The 17917-nt window shown below is 34.9% G+C and overlaps 1 long non-coding RNA gene across 2 annotated transcripts in view; it reads left to right on the top strand.

Moving 5' to 3' along the window:
- The window catches only part of LOC119699535, a 61073-nt gene that overhangs the window by 27979 nt on the left and 15177 nt on the right, over positions 1-17917 (top strand). For both annotated transcript variants that reach the window (XR_005256461.1, XR_005256460.1), the window contains exons 2-3: positions 5910-6011; positions 8338-8351. This is a non-coding gene — a long non-coding RNA (uncharacterized LOC119699535). The remainder of the gene's footprint in view (positions 1-5909; positions 6012-8337; positions 8352-17917) is intronic.

The raw sequence follows: 17917 nt of genomic DNA, 5'->3' as shown, positions 1-17917 counted from the left end.
AACTAGTCAGTCAGAGGGTAAAAATTAGGGACACTGCTGAGGATGAAAGCTTAATACTGAAATGGGAGATATGAAGAGCATTGCTGGAGAAGTTATGTAGACTATCAAGATGTAAAACTGTATTTCACATCACTAGATAGTCTTAGGATTTCTGTTCTTCCATGTCTACTAGTAACAACTTCCTGTCAATATTAATAAGAAAATGTAAAAAAAGACTAAGTGGCAAAATGTAAAATAGTGCCTACTTTTTATTTTATACACAGAAGAAGGGCTTTCTTACTGTATTTTTTTCTCACACTTTGAGTCTCTCTTTGCATGCACCATTTATGTGACTTTTCAGAATATTAATGATTCAGGTGTCCCCATGATTTCTTAGTTGTGTGTCTGACAATGGAGGCACCTAAAATCATTGATTCACTTAAAAATTCAGGTTTTCATATGTATATATTATTTTATATTCTTCTTACAGTGTTTGAGAAAGATCACTATAATATTATATTAATAAGGAAGTTCTTGGTGACAATGATTTGACAAAAGCATTTCCATAAAATTTGCAAAATGTATAGCTTCAATTTTATTGCATTTCCCTGCAGAGTTAGCAGTGAAAAACCTTTCAAAATTATAGTATTATATCAGAGGCAGAACTGAAAGGCTTTTAGAAATAAACCACTCTGATTTACCTGTCTAAGTAAGATGAAATGGAAAAAATAAACTCTGTACAGTGACAAGCAATGTAGATTAAAAGAAATTATTTGGCATCTAGAATGTCATTTAAAATGTAGACGAGAAGAGATTTTTACAAACTGTGGTAGGACAGAACTAGTGTGAATTGGCAGACCTCCATTGATTGCATTGGAACTTTGCCTATTACATTAGCTGAGGATGTGAGTTTATATGAGTTTTAACTTCATAGCATCCCTTAAATCATCTGGAATAAGATGCCTTAGTGACTCAGTAAATCAAGGCAAGATCAAATAATTATTAAAAAATAAATGAGATCTGTTCTTTAGTGCAATACAATTTTATTTTGAATAGCATTTCATAAAAATGCATCCCAAGACACTTTACAAGAAAAGCTATAAATAATAAAATTATGTGGTTTAATAATAAATAATAGATTAAAAGCTGTTAAGGGTGTTGGAGAAATAGTTTCATCTTATGTGTAGAATAGAGCAAAGATTTTGTGGGTTGAAACAGGGCAAGGATGCTAGTTTAATCAGAGAGGAAGAGATATTCAAACTTTAATCTGAATGAAAGGGCAAGGGGAAAAAAAATTCATGGCTGAAATCTTATATGCAAATAAATCTATATTTCCTTACTCTCTGGAGAGTAGTTCAATCTCCAGATAACAACTTACTCAGGAATTGGGAATATTTTCAGGCCTGCTGAAAACTGAGCTGTTTTGCCTTGCAGAGAGAGAGCATAGCCTGAGCAGTGTGTATCATACTGAACCTTGTTTGTAGCTTTATGCAGAGCAGAGAGTCAGTGTCCCAACCCTCTAGCCCCCTCCCCAGGTGAGAGGCTCTTTAAAAGAATGAGTCAGACAACGTACTTGTCTGGTTCTGTGTTAAAAATGTAAGGTGAGGGATGAAGAAGTACCACAGGGGGAAGAGTGGAGCCTAGTTTTCCTTTACACTTTTCCTCACTCTTGACTCCTAGCACAGCATTGTTTTGTTTTGTTTTGCTTTTTTTTTCTGGTTGTTATGGGCTTCATGCCTCTGCATGTGACTCAAGGCTGGTGATTCAGATGCTGAGGGAAGATACTAGTGCTTAGCAATTACAGCAGCATTGCAGTGACCAAGACACTAATGTATATATCTTTCAGCTAAAAATTATGTCCTTTAATTCTTATATATTTATTCTTTCTAATGTGTGTGTCTGTCTTTCAACACATTATTTCATCATATGCATACCAGTAGGAAAGTTTTCAGACAAACACCTCAAAGACTGGAGGAGGTAAGAAATTAATAGTGCAAGGGTAACATGCTGCCAGGTAGCTTCTAGAAATCCATTGGAGATGCAATGATGAAAATATGCCTAGGATATGACAAAGAGAAGGGATTGCAGGGGTATTCAGAAGGAAGAAGGAATCAGAAAGTCAAAGGGAAATTGGAGAACAGTTACAGCAGTGGGAGACATGCAACCATTCTTGAATGAGATGAGAAATTAGCAGAGCCTCCTGCTGTTCCTTCTCTACCCAAGAGTCTCTTAGCTTTATACTCTCGGCCCACAGTAACTGGCAGCAAATACACATTGGAGCAGGTGGACATTAACATGTCTGCTAATCCATTTTGAAGAATATTTTGTTATTTCTCCTTATTTGCAAACCCAGTTTGTTCTCCTGGAGGATGGGTAGGAGTCTATAACTTGCTACCAATCTTTATAAAGTATTGCCTAACTTCACAATGACTTAAGAACCCCCCATGTTTGGAATATTCTATTAATCAGGCCAGCTGCTATGCAGGGTCATCATTTCCTTTCTCCTAGGCAAGCAAACTGGGTAAAATAAAGTCATTTTTAAAATCCTTACATATGGGACTCCAGAGAACTTTTTGAAGTCTTCTGAAATAGTGTAAGTTAATAGGTAACAATACCAAAGAAAATAAGCTCTCTATGACTAGACTGAAGTAAACATTAGTCTATTATACTCAGATTTTGGTAATATATGCACACATTCACTTCACAAACAATATGTACTTTACATGTAGCCATATGCTATGGATAGATACATGGCAGGTCTCCTGCTGGGCCTTTTCATTTCACCCATGTTCCTTTGTGTTCCACACAAAGGTTAGAGTGGAACTATTCAAAAGATGGCATGAATCAGATATGGTAATTTTGTACTTAGGTTCTACAAGCTTAAGGATGTCTTAGCCTCATGTTGAAAAAATTGCACAGCTACATTGGAAATTATGGACTTCTGCCGCCCTTGAGAGCTCAGGTGCCCTTCAAAATATTTCATGGCACTTCTGTCTTCTTTATATGCATTTCTATTTACAATCAAATTTAATTTTAAATTTTTTATAATTCATCATTGAACAGAATACTTTGGCAGGCCATGACAAAGGGTTTTATTATTTTTTATGCACTCTAATGCAAAATTTGTAATAATAATGTCTTCTTGCTATTTGAAATTATTTTTATTTTTAAAAGTGCAAAAGCCAACAATAGAAAAGTACACTTTTCAAGCCAAAATACTGTACAAAAGGATTTTACCTGTAACTACAGTAATAAAAGCTTTTTTCCTGGTGGAAAAGACCTATTTCCCTCACCTGACAAACATCACTTCTATATACTCGTTATTCCTGCACTCGTTATTCCAGTGATTAGTTGGGTGACTGTGAGAGTTATTTGCATCTTTCTTCTCTGCTACAGCATTGGTGCCTGGGGAGAGTAGGAAACCTTGGTTAATATTAATGAAATATTTTAGGACGTGGAGCAGAGCACTAACTTCTGCTGCCTGGGCAATAATATTACTCCTCATTAAAGAGGAAGTTCATCTCACATTCAATTACAGACGCCTGAAAACTGTTTTCCAGGCAATCTATGCTCCTTAGACAAGAGAAAAGGGGGAGGAAAGAATCTGTTTCCCCCTGGGATTTGCTGCTCTCTTTACATATACTACTGCCGACCAGCTGGAAGATTTTGTTAAGTGACTTGTTGGTCAGAGAGACGTCATATTCAGAGATGATAAATGACTCTGGGCTTCTGCTCTAAGACCTAGCAGAAATAATGCAATAGTCTCAAAGGAGTATTGGAGGTTTTATCTGTAACAGCTTCAGAAACGCAGCTTCATTTATGATGTTCTAAATTCTAGACAAGTAAAAGCCCATCAGTTTTAGCTTTTGGGGTTTTTTTTGGAGCATAACATTTTGTACACTGTTAACCCTTTTGAATGTGAGTCCAGTGGGGTTGCCTTTGTTCAGTAAAATACTGCAGGGCTTGGAAGTTCAGGAGGAAGAGAGTAAGCAGAGAGGTCATACAACACTTATGTCACTTGCTGGCAGTTCAGAAACACAACAAAAAAGTCAATTCTTATCAGGTATAAAAGGGGGAGGCAGCTGATGGAAATTATGAACTGTTTCAAAGTTGAATTTGAATTGTGTTTTGGGTGAGATACTTTGTTTATCAAAACTTGTGAAATTCAAAATAATGTATTTTTCCCTAAATCTCTATTTCAGCCTCATTGAAGACAATACAGTCAGTCTTAAGGAGTTGGCTGGAAGGTCACACTCAAAAGTTTGAGGTCAATGGTTTACTGTCCAAGTAGAGATAAGTGAAAAGAGTCCTTCCTCGGGGGCTGGCTTTGGGACCAGCACTTTCTATTGTCTTTGTTGGTGGCATGGACAGTGGGAGAGCAATTGCCAGCAATGCCTAGCTGAGTCATGTGGTTGACACTCCAGAGGAAAGGGATACCATCCAGAGGGACCTTGGCAACCTTGAGAGACAGGCTTGTGTGAACTTCATGAGGTTCAACAAAATCAAGTGCATGTGGATTACAGAAATTCCAAAAACAGCTGCAGGGTAGGTGGACAATGGATTTACAGCAGCTCTGAGGAGAAGGACTTGGGTGTGTTGGTTCAACATGAGTCAGCAATGTGCACTTGTTGTTCAGAAAGCCAAATGCATCTTGGGCTGCATCAAAAGTATCATGGCTGAGGGAGGTGATTCTGTCCCTCTGCTCCACTCTGGTGAAACACCACCTGCAGTACTGCATCCACTTCTGGTGCACACAATATAAGAAGAAAATGGACATTTTATAGCAACTCCATAGCAGGGCAACAAAGATAAGAGGGCTGAAGTGAGGAAAGGCTGAGAGAGATGGGATTATTCAGCCTGGAGTCAACAATGCTTTGGGGTGATCTAATTGAGGCCTTTCTGTACCTAAAAAGGGTTGACAAGAAAGCTGGAGAGGGACTTTTTACAAAGGCATCTAATAGAAAAAGGGGAAATAGCTTTAAAGGGGAAGAAAGTAGGTTTAGACTAAATATTAGGAAATTCCTTACTGTGGTGGAGATGGTGAGATGGTGGAAGGAGATGTGGTGGAAGGTGGTGAGATGCTGAAACAGATTGCCCAGAGATGTTCCACACTACCTGTGTGGAAGTGTTTAAGGCCAGGTTGGATGGAGTGCTGAGTAATCTGGTCTTGTAGAAGGTGTCCCTGTCCATGGCAGAGGGTTTGCAAGTATATGACTTTTAAGGTCCCTTCCAACCTAAGCCATTGATTCTATGATTCTATGATTTTCTGTCATATATTGTGAGAAAACATTCATTTGCAATATAAAACATAATTTCACAGTCTCTTTTTGTACTGGATATATCTGTTAGTTAGAATCTACCTGAAGCTGAAGAATCAACACATGCAGGACAGGACAATTATATTTTCTGGTGTTTAATGCTCTTTCCTTCACCTCCTTTTTATTAGGAGGGGAGAAAGAATTTGAACCCAATAATAATGAAAGGTTCATAAAATAACATATGCTGACACTTGAGAATATTAATTAAAATTCTGGACTGTAAATGTTTTTTGGAATCCATGGTAAAATTCAAAATCCATTTATTTTGGAAACCATGACATTCACAAAACAGGAAGTTTGCTACACTGTGATATAGCTTAGACCAGTATCCCTTAGAAAGTTTTGCTGAAATAGATATTTTGAAAGAGAAACCAAAAATCTGAAATTGGAAATGATCACTACATGCAATATGATTTACATATATTGTTTCCATGTTTTAGACTGAAATATCTTCTTTGGTGGACAACCTTCACTGCTTTCAAGTGGGGAATTATTTCTACCTGAAATACTGTGGTTCCTTTTTAAAAATTTCCTAAATGCTTATCAACTCTTAGGCCTCTCTCATGTAATTTAAGCTTCCTCTGTTGAATCTGATGATGACTTTATTTGCAGGTTTAGAAAACAGAGCTATAGTGTGCTCAGCATGCTAAGGACAACCGGCTCCATACCCACAAATCCTGGCAAACTGTAGTCTGAGGATGTGTTTCTACTTCGGTAACATTGTGTTTTCAATTATTACTTTTTTATTTAATAAGATTTTAAAAATGTTTCTACATGATTTTTGTTTTATTTGTAGAGGGATTTTTTAAAAAATTACACCATTATTTTAGTTTTTAGAACATACATTTTTAACAGTTCATTTACAGCATGTACTAACTGCTTATGTTACTTAAAAATATAAGTAACTATTAGATGTAAGTTTAAAAACAATATGCTCAGTGCACAGGCAATGATTTCAATGACATTTTTGGTGAAGTTGGAACAGAGAGGCTGCATACACACTCTCAGCGGTTGTATTGAAATGACGTACCATAATGGTTCCAAAGGAGCTGTTACAATCTACCCAGTCAATGATCCATGAACAAAGAAAGATTTAGTCAATTTGAAACCAATACCTTCTAACATGTTGAAAATAAACAAGCAAATGGTCCTATGCTCTGCTGGTCGACACAGAAATTTCCTCCTTTACTCACAGGTAATGCACCTATCTTCTTCCTTATCCTCATACTACTCTGTCTTCTGAAGTACTTGAAGGACTAAAAATAAGAAAATTTCTTAGCCTCCTTTGATATTACTGTCAATGGTATTTTCAAGTCTTGGGAAGAACAGAGGAAGATTTGCAAATCCACATATTGCTGTGGTTTAACCCCAGCCTGCAACTAAGCCCCACAAAACTGCCAACTCATCCCCCACACTGGGACGAGGGAGACAATCAGAAGATGAGAAGTGAGAAAAGTGAGAAAACACAATGGTTTGACAGTTTAAATGCAAAAACTTTGCATGGAAACAAAACAAAACAAGGAATTCATTCCCCACTTCCTATCAGGAAGACAGGTGTTCAGCTACCCCCAGGAAAGCAGGGCTCCCTCACATATAACAAAGGCTTGGGAAGACCAACACCTTCCAATTCTGCCTCCTTCTTCTTCCCTCAGCTTCATATGCTGAGCATGACCCCATACAATATGGGTTGTCCCTTTGGTATTTGGGGTCACCTGTCCTGGCTGTGTCCCCTCCCAAGTTCTTGTGCACTCCCTGCCTCCTTGCTGGGGGAGTGGCGAGAGGAGCAAAAAAGGCCTTGATTCTGTCGAAGCACTGCTCAGCAATGACTAAAATATCCCTGTTATTAACTGTTTCCAGCACAAATCCAAAACACAGCTCCATTCTGAAGAAAATAACTCTATCCTGGCCCAAACCAACACAGAAAAGTATTACTAGTGACTTTAGGAAAATGAGTTTTCATACCCAGCCTAACCACAGACATGAATGCCACTTTTGACTAATTATCTATTTTACCAAGTATTTTAGCTCATTGTTTGAAAATGTGGATTTATTAACTGCTACTTGTTTAAACAGTGGTTCAATTCTAAAACTGTCTTTGATACAGATGATAAAATGATACTTTATAAAGATGAGACAGTGATAAGTATCAGGGGCATTTGTATTTAGAACTTTTGGAAAACCGTCCTTTGGAAAATCCCTAGGAATCCAACATACTCCATGTAAATAGATAAGAGTAGACTTTTGTTTCATTATGATAAGTCTGTCTTCCTCTTTGTTTTAATGGCATGACACTATGAATTTTCCAAAATACCTAAGCAGGTGTGATATCACTATTTATTATTAAGGGTTCATTGTTTGAATAGTAACAAGCTCAAAGGATGCCAAGTTTTGTGAAACATATTTAACCTGCAGATGGAATTCCCATTACCAAGAGGTGAGAGGGTGAGTAATCTAGACTAAATTACTAAATTTGATGTGCTAAAATGTAGATGTTGCACCTAAAATCCTGGAGTGCCTAAAGTTTCTAACTGTCTAGTATTCCAAATCATTCGTACAGTTATAATAAAAAGACAATATGTTTTAGGTCTGAGTTCTACAGCCTGTCGAAGGGGATCTGAAACACATATTTAACCAGTAGAGTGTAAACAACTGTATATATGTATTTAGGAGAGGGAAATAATACTGAAATAGCAAAATTGCTTATCTTTGTACAAACTCCACGAACATATGAATGTTGACAAAACATTTCATCATCATCATCAGAAAACATAAGTTCTTCCTATAAATACTTGATAAATATAAAAGAATTGTAGGATCATAGAGTCATCAAAGCTGGAAGAGACCTTTAAAATCATCCAGTCTGACTATCCACCCAACAGTGCCACTGTATCCCCTAAACCACTAAACCACATCACCCAGCACCAGATCTGGGCACCTCCTGAGCACCTCCAGGGATGGGGACTCCACCATGTCCTTGGGCAACCTATTCCAATGCCTGATCACCCTAACAGTGATTTTTTTTTTTTTTTGTGCTGCTCAGAGGACTTTGAACAGGTAAGGAGTTGAGATAAGAAATTGATAAATACTTAGGAACCCTAATTAATATGCACTAAAAAATTACCAGCTGAGCAATATAGGTATGGAAGAGTGAATGTCACTATCCTAGCAGCTCTGGTAATTCTTATGTTTCAAATAAAATAATAAAAAAATATAAGTAGTTATTAGCTGAACTGAACATTTGGAGCTGCAGTACATATGGTAAAAGTCCATAATGCTTTAGAAATATAACTATTTTCTTTTACTGTGTCTTAAAGCTTAAATCCTTGTACGTGGACATGTTACACAGAGAGAACTGAGAGAGTTATAACAATTATTCCAACTCATAGGTTGTCTGATGTTTGTTTACTAAAATCTGGAGTTAGAGTAAACTATTACTCATTCCTGAACAGGTTGGCAGTTTTAATGAAGTACTTGACTTAACATGAACTTCTAAAACCTATGATGCTGAACATTATATCCATCATACATAAAAAGGGGAAAGGTAATGTCAATTTACTGTAATTTCTTCAGACATAAGTAGTTTTTGAATTCAGATATGACTTGATAAAAAAACTAATTAAGCATATTTATAAAAAAATACATAATACCAAATACAGGCATTCTTCCAAAAAATAAAATTCCAGTACTTTTCCATTAAAGATATTTTCACTATTATAATTCATTTATTCTTTAAAAATATTACTACTTTTTATTAAGTATGAAAAAGATCCACAAAAATTCCATATGCTACTTAAACTCTAAGCTAAATGTGTGTTTTCAAATATGATCACACTTTTAAAATTTTTTTCACTAAAAATAACACAATAAGACTGGTAAATTTGAGAAGGACTTAGTCATATTTTTCAGTCAGAGCCCCATTTATTGAGTTGAATATAATTCTTAGATAAGATCTTCTTTTGTATGTAACTTTCACATGTAATATATGTTAAGTGAACCTTTCTATTACAAAACTTCTATTATGTTTTACTTTATGAAAACACACATATCTGCACCAGAAGTATACATCTACCCATCCATCCACACATCCATTCGCCTCTGTATTAATGGAATTAATTTATCAAACATTTATCAACCAAAAGTGATGGAAATTCTGCACTAAACTAAGGATAAATAATAGGCATGTGTTCTCTGCTCTAGTTAATCATTATTCTGCATTGGAAAAAGATATAATTCTCAATCAAAACAATACTAATCAAATATAGGAAAGATAACATCTGTTGCAAGTTGTCATAGATCCAGTGAGTTCCAAACAATGCCCCTATTTTGCACATGTTTAGCTGCTAGACATGTGAATCGTTGCAAGTATTTTAATATATATGAATATTCACTCACTCTATGCACTTTTTATCTGGTCTTGGGATTTGAGTCCTCACAGATTCGTTTATTATTTTGAAGGTTCTGGAATCAAACATCTCAGTTTCTTCTTTGATATAGCCTACCTAACCTAAAATACAATAACATCCATTTCTACACTTCTCTAAGAAATTCTTGTAATTTCTGTAGAAGACAGAGATCTTCAGATCCATTTCTTTTCCATGTGTTTGACACTAGAATTCTGTGAAAGCTTAGTTTTTGCTGCTTTGACTAAGTTTCTTTTTGGCCCATACCTTTCTTATTTTTTTGCCACTCTAACATATTTAGCTGGATTTTATGACTTTAGAGTCAGGTAAACAAAAGCAAGTGCATTTCCAGATGTTGGTATAGAATAACTCCTGATCTGAACTTCTGTTTCAATTAAATTTCATAATTCTAACAAGCAAGAGAATTTTTCTGCTTGTCAGAAGACTCTTCTTCAGAAGATTTCTTCAACTACTGTAAATAAAGGTAATAGTCAGCAGAGTTATCTTTTTTACCTTCCATGGGTAAAATCAGACATAAGAAGTGTTTTGAGGATCAGCACAAATTCTTTACTGTAGATGTACACAGTTACAGCATGGTATAACTCTTCATGTAGTAATTCAACAATAGGAATAAATACGTGCAGTATCAACAGCATCAAAATAAGTTTTATACAACAATTTAGTTGCCATAGCATTACACTTTTCTGGGTCTTATGCAGAAAGTGTGAAAGCTCATTAAATTTCCTATATTTTTAAAAGTAGGGCAATAGCTGTAGAATCTTGAAGACTTCACACTTATTTCATTCCCTTTCTTTCTTAATATGAGGTGACTTTGCTCACAGGATCATAGAACTATAGAATCATTTAAGGCTCCCAAAGACCCTTAAGATAATCAAGTTCAATCATTCTATTAACACTGCCAACTCTACCTCTGAAACATGTTCCTAAGTGCCATGTCTATACCTCCAGGGATGGTGACTCAAAGCACCTTATCTCACTTGTGTGCATGTGGTATAAACACTTCGGTTAAATGAATGTAATATTAGTAAACAATTATGAGAATGAAGTACTAAAGCTAGGTGTTACAGAATAAAAAGGCCATGAATTTGCCTTGTACATGTGTAGCTCATTAAATTTTAGGCAAAAATCAACTCATATTCAAAACTGTCCAAGAGAACTCTGAATTGCAAAACACTATTTTAAAATGTAGTTAACCTTTATTACTTTCATAGAATAGGCAGGAAAATATTCATAGTTTTTCAAACATTTTTTCTCTAAAATTATATAATCCCTCATTAAATATTATAAAATCCCACAAAATAAATACCTAATTGCTTTGTAATTGCATTTGCAACTGATCTGACGGACTTTCTCAAAATGTCTTGCAAAAAAGAACAGCATTTTTTGAGCAATTACCATTATATATGTATGTGAAATGGTATGTATACATGATAGAGGTATATATAGATTCTGTGTGAAAAAGGTGTTATTAAAGATAAAAATGTTGTTAAGTGTAGATTTCAAAATCCTTACAAGAACTCAACAGATGCCACTGAGTTTTACAGCAAAGTCTGTAAACATATCAGCATGAACTGCAGTATGTTCTCCAATTCTAAAAACAAGTTAGTGTGCAGCATTTCAATGCCTTTTTTTCTTTTTATATTTTGTTCTTTCTTGGCTTTTAAAAAAATTATGTAAATGTACAACTTTAAACTTAAACATATTTTGACTTCCTTACATTTATTAAAATCGAAACAATGCAGAAATTCAACTATAATGAAGTTTAAAATCATGTTTGGGGACCTATGGAAAAAGTGGTATGACAAAATGATACAAGAAATGCTGTTCCACAGGAATCATGACAGAGCAACAGATAGAGGACAAAGTTTAGCTTACAAAATGGTTTCCTAAACTCTTGGGTTTGCTAATGCTACTTGTGCCATAGTATGAAAATACTTTTTATGCTTTTATAAATGACTATTCCCACAACAGAAAAGTAGAACTGAGACTTTTTTGATGCCTTTACTGCTGTGAAGGAGATTTCCTACATCAACTCAAAGAGTCAGAAGACCAAGCACATAAGAGTTTCATGACTATAAAAGGAGACGGCATAAGGTGTCCCACTTTTTGACTTTGAAAATCTGTTCCCTATGCAGCTGATGGCACGGTGACTATTCTGTTACATGGTGACTTCTGAGATTCTGACATTTGCTTTTGTTCTCTGCTGGAAGGAAAACAGAAGTCTTTGTGGAGCACTATATTAGATTGGTATTCAGGGCAGATACAGGACTTTCAGTGTGAGGTGAGTGCTCTTGTCCCCTTGTATGTGAGGGGTTTTGAATTGTTTTGAATTGAGCAGGATAAGAACTTGATCCCCAGCCTCCCATGTGTTTGTATCTTAGGCATCCAACATAAGAGTCATGCTACTCCTCTTTTTCCACTGACACTGTACCTTGGCTTAGAGAAACCTTTACCATGAGAAAGTGCATCTCTGGGAAATACACTAGAGATGTTAAAGTTGATATTAAATTCACTGCTCTGATGAATTCTGGTGTTTGCTTCATTAAAGGAAAAGAAACACTTCTGAATACTTTGGGAGTCTCTTCTTGGTTTTCAACCCAAATTCAAGCAAAGAAAGGATATACAGTAGGGAAAATGGATTAATAATTTCACACATATGGATTTATTTCTCTTTAGCTGTCTTTTTTAAAGTACCTAATGTGTTTCTTTCTGTTATAAGCAGTAGGATGGCTTTTGGTTTAGTTCTGAAATGATTAATTTTTTATTGTATACTGTTTTGTTATATACTTTTCTTATGTGCTGGATTTCCTTCATTGCATTTCTTTTGTTGGAAAAGCAAAATCTTTAAGTGAAGTAATAGTGTTGCCATTCCAAAGAAAATCAATAAAATTTCTGGTTTCCTCTTCTGTGTAGTTAGACTTTGTAAAATGCATAATATGCACCTGCAAGCCCTTCTGGTGTTCAATTTTTTTTTTACTGCAAGCACAATAAGAAAAATATAGTATGAAATTAGAAAATGAAAAATGAGAACTTGGACACTTAATTATGGTGCACCAAAAATGTGAATGCTGAGAGGTTTTATCAATATTTCTGGGATTTTAATTTTTTTTTTAAAGAGAAACTTAGAACCAATATGTCTATTTAAAGGCAAAAGGGGCTGCTTTCCCCACTAAGTAAAATCATGCCTAGTGAAAATGCTTGTTCACCCTGATTTTAAAATACTAGAAAACTAAATAACAACTCTAAATAACTCTATTCTAAAGAATAATATCAAAATTCTAAAGAAGAAAATACTTCTACCAACCAACATCAAGAATACTGCTTCAATTAACTTCCACCAGTTAGGTTCATTGTGTTGAATACTCAGTTTCAGAGCTGATTTTTTTTTTCTCTGTCTCTTTACCAAATTTATTGCCTTTTGAGTTGTAGCACCATATGGTTATGGAAAGCTACTTTAAGGAAAGAGAATTTTAAAAATTCTGACCTTGTGCTGAAGCAAATTTAAGCTGTCCTAAGCCAGTATATGAAAGCACTTACATGGCATTTTGAAATAAAAACAAATAATGTTTTTATGTTATTACTCTACAACTCACACAAAAAGGAGACTGTTTATTTTATGTATACAATGGGAGATGACAGTACTGCTACACAAAATAATAAAAATACAGAGAGGCAAATTGGATATTTATTCTTGCACAGTAGGAACAAAGGAGTACTCTCTAAGGAAATGAAAAGCAATTAATGTAAAATTTATAAAATAAAACAGGATTTTGCTTGTTTCTGATTTTTCACAAAATGTCTAATCAGACTTTGAAAGTCATTTGATCAAGTAAACCACTATCAATATCAATCTTTTTTTTAATGAGTGTTTATAAGAGTGCTGAAAATTCTTACATAAGATAAATTTCTGAACCTACATTTCTTGCCTTAAAACATTGAAAAAGTAGTAATTTTGCATTATAGCGAGAAATTTCTGGTTTTTTTTCTTTTAGTGGTTTTTTTATCATATATAAAGAGACAACTAGATGGTTATTTTTCTTGTCTAGTATATTTTTTTCTTATGGCACTATAAAAAGATCTTATTTTCCTTCCCTTTTTAACATTCAGTTTCCAGAAAACAAGACAAAAGTTTATTGAAACTATTTTAGCATAATCTGAATTCAATGGGAACATAATTAAACAAAATCAAAATTTTTATTTCCTTCCACTACATAAAACTGACCTTTAAAAATCCCTATGATTTTAGCAGTGAAAGATACATTGGGAAAAGGAAAGTTTCCATAGTCATTAGATAAACATAACCAACAAACAAAACAGGCCCATTTCAGCATTTGTTGTAAAAAATGTAATCCAGATTTGATAATCAAGATTTATAATTGTATGCTTTGTTTCAATTTGTAGATTTTGTAATTTTTCTGAAAGAAAAACATTGTAATTAATCAGAAGAAATCAAAATAATCTTCAACAATATGTTTCATAGTCCAAGTTTATTGGACATAATTAGTAAGATTTGTCTTTTTCATTTTTCACAAGCCACACTGATACACAAAAAAAATGTATTACAGTCATGGCATGAATTTTTCAAACTTTAGACAAGAAATTATTTTCCACAGTACTTTTAATGATACAAAAATTTCTTAGACATTCAAAGGTATTACTAAAATCTTATGTATTTCTGGTGATAAAAGCTGTAAACCTGGGGCATGAGTTCCCTTTTCCTTGCCTGGGTCTCACAAAAAGCTACTCATGGATGCCAGCAAATCATAGATAAGACTAGTTCATAGAAAAGTAGGTATAGAAGGGATTGTAAATTGCTATACAGCCCCTCCCCATATCACAATGTGGGTAAAAGATAACTTTTCTTATAATATAAAATAAACTTTTATTATAATATAAAATATAACTTTTCTTATAATATAAAATAAAAATCTTCATTCATGGAGAGTTGTAGCCTTTTTAGGCAATCTATTCTAGCAGGTTTTGGAGTAGTGAGCTTAGGTAGGCTCACAGACATTTTTAGATGTTAAGTCTGCAGTGCTACTCTGTTGGCTTTCTGGTGAAATCTCAGATATAACCAGCTCTGAGGGCAGCACTGTGACAGTGAAATACTTTTCAGCTGGTTTCTTGGCTTCCATAGCTGAGAAAAGCCTAGGAGATCTTTGCATGTCAGTTTGAAAAATAACCATGAACTCAGATATATTTTCAGTATCTGCTTTCCAAATTTATATTTTTTGAGTGCAACTTCTGCTTTTATTTAGGTTTTAATCAACCTAAAATCTCTGTGCTTTGGTAAAGTAAAATATGTTGGTTGCATTTAATTTTTTTTTTCTGGCATTACCAATCCATTGCCCATGCTTTTGAAATTGTTATTTATTTCACTGTAATATTGAAACAAAATACAGTAGAGTGGAAGACAAATCCTTTGGTAACAACAGCTTTGAGTATTTTATTGATCAAGTATTCCACACAACTGCAATTTTGATCAGAGTTTGATAGTAACACATGCCAGAAAAATGGAAGAAATGTTTTCTTACAGTCATTCTCCAAGGCCTGTTTGGCAAAGCACAAGCAAAGGGGACACAAATCACATATTTTCATCTCATTACCTTTGTTCCAGCCACAACATTTGTCCACTCCTTTTAAAGGATGACATTTCAAGAAGCCACCAGATACATTCTGTCATATATTCCTGCGTCTGACAGTGGCTTGCATACTTGAAACTTGTGAAATGATTACATGAACATTGATAATACTCACACTGCCCATTTTTTTTTGTTTATATATGTATTTTTATCCTGTATTCTTTATGGTGATATTTTTGTCAATCAGGTGTGAATAAAGGATCTCTTTTTTTTCTTTTAAAATATCCCCCTTCCTTAGGATATCCTTAAAGAATAAATTGTGACTCCCTATTCAGTTTTTTTTAGTTGTGTCCATGACGTTATGATTACCTTTCATAAATGCCTTTCAATTTTTTTTTACAGAACAATGCATCTTAATTTATTTATTCAAAACTTAATCAAGATGTTGATCATCTGTATAATCTTTCTTTGTACTTTCTTGAGATTACTTTTGGGATAGAAAGAAAAGGACTGCATACACAATATCACTATAAAAATAGCAGTGTAGTATAGCTTAATGTTTTGGGCTTTTTCTTTCTCTTAAAACTCTGTATTTTTTATTTCCTGTCTTAACTGCTATAGATCAAAAAGCTACTGATTTCAGACAACAATTCAAGTCTCAGGTTTAATGACAGTAGGTTTAGATTAGATATTAGGAAGAAGTTCTTTACTATGAAGTTGGTGAGCACTGGAACAGGCTGCCCCATTCTTGGAAATTTTCAAGACTGGGTTGGGTGGGACTCTCAGTAAACAGGTCTGGTGAAAAGTGGCATGGGAGGTTGGAAGTAGATGATTTTTAAGGTCCTTTCCAACCCTAACATTTCTATGATTCTATTATTCTAAGAGGAAAAATAGATATTTTTTAAGGCAGATTAGGTGAAACTTTCATCATCTTAAACAAAACTGATTGATTTGGCAACAGAATGAAATAGTCTTTATATTTAGTACAACTGAGGCAGGGTCAGCATCACACTCCTTATTTGCTATTTAATGCCAAGCTATGCAAATCTGTGTCTAGCATTGTAAGCAGTTCTAGTACAGGCAAGTTTACAATGCAATGGCTGAGTGGCAGTTTAAAAGACAACTCACATCTCAACTCTGCTTCCCTATTGCCTTGCACCTGGGATTTATGTTTGGTGATGTAAAAGTTGGATTTAGCCACAGCAAGTCAGGAGATTACTGAGATCATGTGCCCACTTGGGACTGGGACCAGGATAATATCAGGAGTGAGAAGTAGCCATTGTATTATGGCTGTAGTAGAACTCACAGCTACTTGGTCTTTATTTTCTGGTGATGTGAACACTCTGAGGTCATTATCCAGTAGAACAGGGGAAGTGCTGAGCAGATTTCAGATGTCTCAATGACTGTGGAAGAAACAGCTTCATCTGATGAGACGAAAATGATGAAATTTTACCTTAATGATTCAATTTAAATTTTCTAGTCTTAAACAAGCTCAAAGTTTTTGGGTTTTTTTGTGGGTTGTTTTTTTTTTTTTTTTGTTTTTTTTTTTTTTAAGCTTAAATAAACTAGGCAGAGTACAGAGATTGGGAAGGTCTGCATGGAGACCTGAGTTTTCTAGGTCTCAGCCCAGACTCTAACAACTTCATGTTTATTTGGTTTATTTGGAATGTATTTGGTCCTATTTTTCATCTGCATTGAATTTTTTTTTTTTTTACAACTAATTAAAATAATTTATAGAAGTTGATGCTGAAAACTTCTGTTATAGGGACAGCTTTACAACAAAGGAAGCAGTAGAGGCTTCCAAACAAAGTACATTTGCTACTGTGACACCCATTTATAAGAGTGTTGCCTGCAGATTGAAGGAGGTGATCCTTTACCTCTGCTCAGCACTTGTGAGACACATCTGGAGTGCTGAACCCATCAGTACAAGGGAGGTATGAAATGAGAGTCCAAGAGAGTAGAACAATCTAGCAAACTGGAGCTAAAATATGGAAGGTCTGGAGTACCTGATATGGAGTGTAGAGATGGGACTATTCATCCTGGAGAAAAGAGGGTTCAGGGGAACATTATAAATGTGTAAAAATAACTGATGGGACAAGTAAAGAAGACAGAGATAAACTCTCCTCACAGGTGTCCGGTGGCTACAAACTGAAATATAGAAATTCTGATTAAATATAAGAAAAAAAGTTTTCCATAACTGTGGCTGAACACTGGAACAGATTCTACCGAAAGGCTGAAGGGTCAACATCCGTGTACATTCTCAAAACCCAACCAGACATCATCCTGGGCAACTTGCTGTACCTGACCACACTTGAGCAAAAGGCTTGGACTAGATGCTCTCCAGAGATGCTTTCTAACCTCAGCCATTCAGTGAGTCTCCTTCCCATTGTAGAACATGCCCTCAGAAGGGCTGTTTCAATTGCGTTCATCCATGCTGTGTTCATCCTTGCTGTGTGGAAAATGACTGACTGCTCCAGTTTTTGTGAACATGTCAAGATCTCTTTGACAATCTTAATGTTTTACAGAAGTGCCATGGTAGTTGTGGTTATTTGGGGCTATAACGTGTGGGGGTTTTGAGATTTTTCATGTTAAAATATGACATAGATGTTGCAAACAT

Source organism: Motacilla alba, chromosome 3 (genome assembly GCF_015832195.1).
Source record: "Motacilla alba alba isolate MOTALB_02 chromosome 3, Motacilla_alba_V1.0_pri, whole genome shotgun sequence".
NCBI lineage: Eukaryota > Metazoa > Chordata > Aves > Passeriformes > Motacillidae > Motacilla > Motacilla alba.
This window is presented reverse-complemented; position numbering and strand designations above follow the sequence as displayed.